Here is a 9,318-nt window from a genome sequence, read left to right on the forward strand (position 1 = left end):
CATTGAGAAATGTGCAGTAGGTGAAACATATTTGCTCACCAAAGATCGCTGAGATTCAATAAGACCTGAAGTTACTCTCATTACATGTACAAGCTTGAAGCACCTGCAGTTTCAAGATAGTCCAGATTGCTAGATGGTTTCCTGATTCAATTGTGCCATTTCCTCCTTTAAAATGTATGGGGAGCCCCGGAGAAAAAATGTACCTTTTTTCAGTTTTTAAGCACTGTGCATGCCAAAATAGCTAATTCCAACCCAGCAAACTATATAGTTTTGAGATCGGCAATCAATACTCTATCCATTGAGCATATAAAAAGTCCATTTTTCCAAAATTTAAAAATTGGGCTGGAATGCCTACACTTAGGCCCCTATTTGGTGATTATTAGTTTCTCATCCACCGCCCACATCCTTCTTAAGCTACCGCATGGTAAGCCATTATTTACTCTGTGCATGCTTAGAAGAACACGTGATACCAAACTGTTATAATTTTTAGTTGATGAACGCTACAATGCGCTATATACTGTTGTTTTCCTTAGCAAATTGCTGCAGTGCCAGTTGCAATCATGTTCTATCGACTTCATCAAAGCAGGCTTTCAGTTGACTGTCGAAAAACAGTTGGCGACCACGAAAAGTAGAAGCAGCTGTAGTAGGAAATGTTTGTAGTAAGAAAGAAAGACAATTTGGACAAGGTCTGTACATCAGTGTGTTAATATTATAAAATAATGGCATAATGGTAATACCGTCCTGCCCGCATCATAATAATTAGAAAGGCTGGATGAGAAACTAATAATCGCCAAATAGGGGCCTTAAATTGATTTCTTTAAATAGTCATTGTAGCAGTATGTGAACGTGGTTATCACCTGATGTTTAGAATTAACAATGAGTTCTTTCCTAATGGGTACCATGTTTTCAGAAAGGATATAGAGCTGACAGTTATGGTGGGGTACTTTTAGGCATGCCAGGACTCAATAAACTGTCAAGAACTAACATTTGATACTAATTCTGAATTTGTAGTCTGTCAGGTTACCCTAAACAGCCATCAATATGTGATAATTTGTTCATTCTTCAGACCCCTAAATAATAATATTCAGAGCGTAAAAGATTTATGTGATCTATTTACAAATATTACAGCTACGTATCCTAATATCCCCATCTGGTTAGTCAGTGACTTAAACTTACCCAATATTGACTGGGAAAATACCTGTATACAAGGTTCTGCATATCCTCTAGTTCTGTGGTATACCATCATTGATTTTCTACAAGAGTATGGTTTCACTCAAGTAGTGAACTTTCCAACCAGAGCATTTGGATGTCTTCATGACTAATAAACATTCACTTATCCACTGTTGCAACCCCATAGCAGGCATCAGTGACCACGAAGCCATCTTCATTGAATCCTCTATAACGCTCTCGTAAACATCAGTGTGCTAAAAGGAAATTTTATCTTTGGCATAAAGCAGATATCTCTTCTATTAATGAAATCATAATTCAGTTTACTAGCTCCTTAGTTGTCAACATCAACACCCGTTGACATTTTGTGGGAAGAATTCAAAGTAATGTGTTATGAATGTCTAGATCTTGTTCCCACCAAATTTCACTCTACTAGATCAAAGACTCTATAACTTGGCCAAACGTTCTAACAGTAGCACACAATTGGGAAACCTATCGCACATATTTATATAAAAGAAAAGTTCAAGGAGAATGCCACAAAGCATATAACAACTACATTGGAAGATTAATTGACGAGAAAGCCGGTTCTGTTACAAAAAGATTATGGTCTTATATAAAGAGCCAAAGGAAGGATCATTGTAGTGTTGCATCTTTGAAAGTGGACGGAGTTGTTTATACCAACAGCTAATCTTAGATAAGGCTGAGATCCTTAACAAGTACTTCACATCAGTGTTTACACCGATTTCATTAGATACCCCCCCAGCAATGGATGAACCACTGATACCAGACATTGATCCTAACCAAGTGGACACTAATGGTGTTGTTTAACTATTAAAGTCCTTAGAGGTCCACAAGGCTGCTGGGCCTGATAATATACCAGCACAACAAAGAAACCAGTGACCTTCTTGTCCCATCACTTACTCTCATTTACCAAGCATCTTTACATCAGTGCTCATTACTTGCAGATTGGAAAGAACATATATCGTACCCATCTTTAAAAAGGGAAATTGTGCTGCTCCTAATTACTATAGACCCGTATCCTTAACTTGTATAAGCTCTAAAATGCTGGAACACATAGTGTACTCACATATATTCACCCATCTATCACACCATAGGATTTTATGCGACCAACAACATGGATTTCGTCGATCAAGATCGTGTGAGTCCCAGCTCATACTGACAGTTAACGACTTTGCTGAAATACTTAATAGAAGAGAACAGTTTGATGTGGATTTCTCCAAAGCATTTGATAGAGATCCCATCACCACCTATTTCACAAATTTCATCACTATGGTATTCGTGGAGATTTACTAGACTGGATAAAGAACTTTACCTTGAATACACACGGTAGTGTGTCGTGCGGCCCAAGAAGCCGGCGTGCCACCCGTGAGTATATTAACAGGAAGAAAGAAAACGCAATTTTCACACCTATGTAGCTCTGAGATCCCTTATCCGATTAGAACCAAATTTGCTGCAGGCGTGCCGGCCAGCTAGGGGAGTCTACACACCAAATTTGAAGAAAATCGCTCCAGCCATTTCCGAGATACGAGCGAACAAACTTTCGTTTTAATTTCTTCGTTTTTTTTCTTCTACTTCTTCATTTCGCACACTTCGCAAAATCCGCCATAAAACACGAATGCGTACTTGGATCGGACTGAAATTTGGCACACTTAAAGGGCTCATTAAGGCGGATCTCTGTACCAACTTTGGTAGGAATCCGATGAATATTCACGGAGTTATGACCGATTATTTGCGTAAAATAAGGTCGAAGGTCTGTCACGCCTACAGGGTAGACTCCTTTGAAGAATCAGTTGCAAGTTGAAAGGTAGATGGAGCAACCATCGTAGGAATGCCTTTTTGTGGTTTGAAAGGAATCAGGATAAAGACCATGGAGATATGACACAAAATCCGACCTGTGTCAAAATTACGTGATCGATTTTTATGAATAAAAAAAACTATTAGTTTTCGTGTCTACCAGGCAAACCGCTTAGAGCAACGAGCTGAAAATCAGTATGTAGCTGGAATAATCATCATAGAAAGTCCTTGCAGTAGTACAGAAGAATCGGATTACAAACCACTGAGTTATGATTCGAAAGACAACTACGTGTAACAAATGCGAGATCGAGATACTCTAATAGAACAGTCACCCTAATATAGTATTCAGCTGCATTTATAATTTACTCAATTATATTACATTGCAAGTTATTCTGTAGGGAATTCAGCTACAAATAAGTCACCCTGTAGTCAGATCAGCCAGAAGAAGGTACCTAATAGAGAGTTCAGCTACAAAGAAACCATCATGTAGAGAGTTCAGCTCAAACAAATTGCCCTGTAGAGAGATCAGCTAGAAGAAGTTACCTTGTAGAGAGTTCAGTTACAAAGAAACAATCATGCAAAGAGTTCAGCTGCAAACAAATCACCCAGTAGAAAGTTCTGCTATGAACAGATCACACTGTAGAGAGTTCAGTTAGAAACAAGTCATCTTGTAGAGAGATCAGCTAGAAGAAGTCACATTGTAGAGAGTTCAGCTACAAAGAAACTAACATGTAGAGAGTTCAGCTGCAAACAAATCACCCTCTAGAGAACTCAGCTACAAACAAATATGCCCTGTAGAGAGATCAGCTAGAAGAAGTTACCTTGTAGGGAGTTCAGCTATGAACAGATCACCCTGTAGAGAGTTCAGCTACAAAGAAATCACCATGTAGAGAGTTCAGCTGCAAAAAAATCACCCTGTAGAAAGATCAGCTAGAAGAAGTTACCTTGTAGAGAGTTCAGCTACAAAGAAACCACCATGTAGAGAGTTCAGTTGCAAACAAATCACCTGTAGAGAGTTCAGCTAGAAACAAGTCACCCTGTAGAGAGATCAGCTACAAACAAGTCACCGTGTAGAGAGTTCAGCTAGAAGAAGTCACATTGTAGAGAGTTCAGCTACAAAGAAACTACCATGTAGAGAGTTCAGCTGCAAACAAACACCCTGTAGAGAACTCAGCTACAAACAAATCGCCTGTAGAAAGATTAGCTAGAAGAAGTTACCTTGTAGGGAGTTCAGCTACAAACAAATCGCCCTGTTGAGAGTTCAGCTACAAAGAAATCATCATGTAGAGAGTTCAGCTGCAAACAAATCATCCTGTAGAGAGTTCAGCTATGAAAAGATCACCCTGTAGAGAGTTCAGCTAGAAGAAGTCAACTTGTAGAGAGTTCAGCTGCAAATAAATCACCTTGTAGAGAATTCAACTACAAACAAATCACCCTGTAGAAAGATCAGCTAGAAGAAGTTACCTTGTAGAGAGTTCAGCTACAAAGAAACCACCATGTAGAGAGTTCAGCTGCAAACAAATCACCTGTAGAGAGTTCAGCTAGAAACAAGTCACCCTGTAGAGAGATCGGCTAGAAACAAGTCACCCTGTAGAGAGTTCAGCTAGAAGAAGTCACATTGTAGAGAGTTCAGCTACAAAGAAACTACCATGTAGAGAGTTCAGCTGCAAACAAACACCCTGTAGAGAACTCAGCTAGAAGAAGTCAACTTGTAGAGAGTTCAGCTGCAAATAAATCACCTTGTAGAGAATTCAGCTACAAACAAATCACCCTGTAGAAAGATCAGCTAGAAGAAGTTACCTTGTAGAGAGTTCAGCTACAAAGAAACCACCATGTAGAGAGTTCAGCTGCAAACAAATCACCTGTAGAGAGTTCAGCTAGAAACAAGTCACCCTGTAGAGAGATCAGCTAGAAACAAGTCACCCTGTAGAGAGTTCAGCTAGAAGAAGTCACGTTGTAGAGAGTTCAGCTACAAAGAAACTACCATGTAGAGAGTTTAGCTGCAAACAAATCACCTGTAGAGAGTTCAGCTAGAAACGAGTCACCCTGTAGAGAGATCAGCTACAAACAAGTCACCCTGTAGAGAGTTCAGCTAGAAGAAGTCACATTGTAGAGAGTTCAGCTACAAAGAAACTACCATGTAGAGAGTTCAGCTAGAAACAAACACCCTGTAGAGAGCTCAGCTAGAAGAAGTCACATTGTAGAGAGTTCAGCTACAAAGAAACTACCATGTAGAGAGTTCAGCTGCAAACAAACACCCTGTAGAGAACTCAGCTACAAACAAATCGCCTGTAGAAAGATTAGCTAGAAGAAGTTACCTTGTAGGGAGTTCAGCTACAAACAAATCGCCCTGTAGAGAGTTCAGCTACAAAGAAATCATCATGTAGAGAGTTCAGCTGCAAACAAATCATCCTGTAGAGAGTTCAGCTATGAAAAGATCACCTTCAGCTAGAAGAAGTCACCTTTTAGAGAGTTCAGCTACAAAGCAACCACCATGTAGAGAGTTCAGTTGCTAAAAAAATCAATCACTATGTAGAGAGTTCAGCTAGAGGAAGTCACCTTGTAGAGAGTTCAGCTGCAAATAAATCACCCTGTAGAGAATCCAGCTACAAACAAATCACCCTGTAGAAAGATCAGCTAGAAGAAGTTACCTTGTAGAGAGTTCAGCTACAAAGAAACCACCATGTAGAGAGTTCAGCTGCAAACAAATCACCTGTAGAGAGTTCAGATAGAAACAAGTCACCCTGTAGAGAGATCAGCTAGAAACAAGTCACCCTGTAGAGAGTTCAGCTAGACGAAGTCACATTGTAGAGAGTTCAGCTACAAAGAAACTACCATGTAGAGAGTTCAGCTGCAAACAAACACCCTGTAGAGAACTCAGCTACAAACAAATCGCCTGTAGAAAGATTAGCTAGAAGAAGTTACCTTGTAGGGAGTTCAGCTACAAACAAATCGCCCTGTAGAGAGTTCAGCTACAAAGAAATCATCATGTAGAGAGTTCAGCTGCAAACAAATCATCCTGTAGAGAGTTCAGCTATGAAAAGATCACCCTGTAGAGAGTTCAGCTAGAAGAAGGCACCTTTTAGAGAGTTCAGCTACAAAGCAACCACCATGTAGAGAGTTCAGCTGCTAAAAAAATCAATCACTCTGTAGAGAGTTCATCTAGAAGAATTCACCTTGTAGAGAGTTCAGCTGCAAACAAATCACCTGTAGAGAGTTCAGCTAAAAACAAGTCACCCTGTAGAGAGATCAGCTAGAAACAAGTCACCCTGTAGAGAGTTCAGCTAGAAAAAGTCACATTGTATATAGAGAGTTCAGCTACAATGAAACTCCCATGTAGAGAGTTCAGCGGCAAACAAATCATCCTGTAGAGAACTCAGCTACAAACAAATATGCCCTGTAAAAATATCAGCTAGAAGACGTTACCTTGTAGAGAGTTCAGCTACAAAGAAACCACCATGTAGAGAGTTCAGCTGCAAACAAATCACCTGTAGAGAGTTCAGCTAGAAACAAGTCACCCTGTAGAGAGTTCAGCTAGAAGAAGTTACCTTGTAGAGAGTTCAGCTACAAAGAAACCACCATGTAGAGAGTTCAGCTGCAAACAAATCACCCAGTAGAAAGTTCAGCTATGAACAGATCACCCTGTTGAGAGTTCAGTTAGAAACAAGTCATCCTGTAGAGATATCACCTAGAAGTATCACCTTGTAGAGAGTTCAGCTACAAACAAGTCATCCTGTAGAGAGATCAATGCAGCTAGAAGAAGTTACCTTGTAGAGAGTTCAGCTACAAAGAAACCACCATGTAGAGAGTTCAGCTGCAAACAAATCACCCAGTAGAAAGTTCAGCTATGAACAGATCACCCTGTTGAGAGTAGAGAGATCACCTAGAAGTATCACCTTGTAGAGAGTTCAGCTACAAACAAATCACCTGTAGAGAGTTCAGCTACAAAGAAATCATCATGTAGAGAGTTCAGCTGCAAACAAATCATCCTGTAGAGAGTTCAGCTATGAAAATATCACCCTGTAGAGAGTTCAGCTATAAGAAGTCACCTTTTAGAGAGTTCAGCTACAAAGCAACCACCATGTAGAGAGTTCAGCTGCAAACAAATCACCGTGTAGAGAATTCAGCTACAAACAAATCTCCCTGCAGAGAGACCAGCTAGAAACAAGTCACCCTGCAGACAGATCAGCTAGAAGAAGTTACCTTGTAGAGAGTTCAGCTGCAAACAAATCACCCCGTAGAGAATTCAACTACAAACAGATAACCCTGCAGAGAATTCAGCTAGAGTCAAGTCACCCTGTAGAGAGAATCCTGTAAAGAGTTCATCTATGTACAAGCAGATCACCCTGTAGAGAGTTCAGCTACATTTCAAGTCACCCAGTAGAGAGATCAGCTGCAAATTATCCTGTGGGGATTAATTGACATGTAATAAATATATGCAAGAGTTCATAATATAATGAACTCTTGATATATGCATTATATATATAATTTGTACATTTACTGATAAAATCAGAATGAGTTAAAGTATTTATAAAATCTGCTTCATCTTTTTCTTTTTCCTGTGGTAAAGAAAAATATATAGGTTAAAAAGCCCCAAAGCTGGCCATAGGCCGGCTTTGGGGTATACAAATACAAATAGAAGTGAAATCTAATCAAAAACAGCCAAGCTGTAAAAAAGGAGTGCGGCCCTTGAAAAGGCTATGGTGAAAAAAGATGTGAAATCCAAGGTGGCGGCCAAGAAATGGCTGTGATGGTAGGTTAATGGTAAAAATTTTAATAACGACAATTCAGGTGAATTTTGTGCCAAGACCAAGCGGCACCAAATTCACCTGAATTGTTGTTATTAAAATTTTACCATTAACCTACCATCACAGCCATTTTTTGGCCGCCACCTTGGATTTCACATCTTTTCCACCATAGCCTTTTCAAGGGCCGCACTCCTTTTTTACAGCTTGGCTGTTTTTGATTAGATAGATCTTAACATGTAATAATTGATGGTCAAAAAAAGTGACGTCTCTAGCGTCACATCTGGTGTATGTTTCTTAGGGGACGGTGCTTGCTCCACTACTGTTTCTTTGCTTTATTAATGACTTGCCTAATAGAATCACAGTTGGGGTAAGGAATTCCAAATTTTAATAGTGGACGGAAAAAAAGAAAGTTTGTAAGAGTCAATCCTTGTCATTGGTATCATAAATCTTTTATTGTGACCTCTGGTGTGGTAGATGTCAGGGTTAGGAATAAGGAGATTGTCAGACCTGGCAGTTTATGATCTTATATAACATTCTAGCCTTCTGTTCATTTCTACATCTGGTTAACGTGGACCAGCTCAGGTTGGATAACATTTTGGTCACACTTGTGTACCGGAAATAATTGTTAGTTACAAATCTCGCTGTGGCATCAATGTCTCTCTGCGTGTGTGGTGACCAGACAGTGCTTGCATATTCTAATATAGGTTTAACAAGAGCCTTGTAATAATTACTTTTGGTTTGGGGGGGGGGGGGGGGGGAGACACTTGCTTATAATTACGTTGTAAAAGGCATTTTACATTATTGGCTTTCTTAGTTATTTGTTTGATATGCTCTGACCAGGATAAATTCTTATCAATAGTTGAGGAACTTAGCAAATTGATTTGCAGGAGAACCTGCATAAGAGGTCTGTGAGCAACTTATTTCCACAGCCACAGAAAAACAAGAATAGCTACAATTTGATAAGTCTTAATGGTGGTCCTGATTGTATTCCAGCACATGTGCTAAATAAAAGTTGCTGCTGAATTTAGCTATTAGAATTTTACAACTTTTTGTTGATTCAGGTTGTCAGCCCAGCGACTAGATCACTGTTAACACACAATGAGAATGATAAATTAAAAATCTTTCCTCAAACTACCACCCTATCAGTATCATCTCTAAGGTCATGGAAAGGATAATTTTCAGCATCTTTGGAGCCTAGTAATCTTAGCTATTAGTGAAGTTCAACATGGTTTTTGTAATAAATTTCTGTTTCAGTTATGGATTGGGCTTCAATCCTTGAAAGGCACAACTCTATTCACTGTCTGTTATTAGACCTTAATTGCCACTCAGTTTCGTAGAGTTGACTACTGCTTAGACTTGAGAGTCTTGGCATATATATGGAAACCTCTTATGATGGAAACCTATAATGATGAATTAAGTTGTTCTTCACTAAACACTACCAAAGAGTTCTCGTTAATGCCACATTCTCTGACTGGCTTAATGTTAGGTCAGGGGTCCCCCAAGGCTCTGTTCTTGGCTCCTTCTTATTTTTACTATATATCGATGAGTTGCATAAAGTAATCCATCATAGCAACATCAAACTTTTGCT

The sequence above is a fragment of the Dysidea avara genome, chromosome 5 (assembly GCF_963678975.1).
Source record: "Dysidea avara chromosome 5, odDysAvar1.4, whole genome shotgun sequence".
Taxonomy (NCBI): domain Eukaryota; kingdom Metazoa; phylum Porifera; class Demospongiae; order Dictyoceratida; family Dysideidae; genus Dysidea; species Dysidea avara.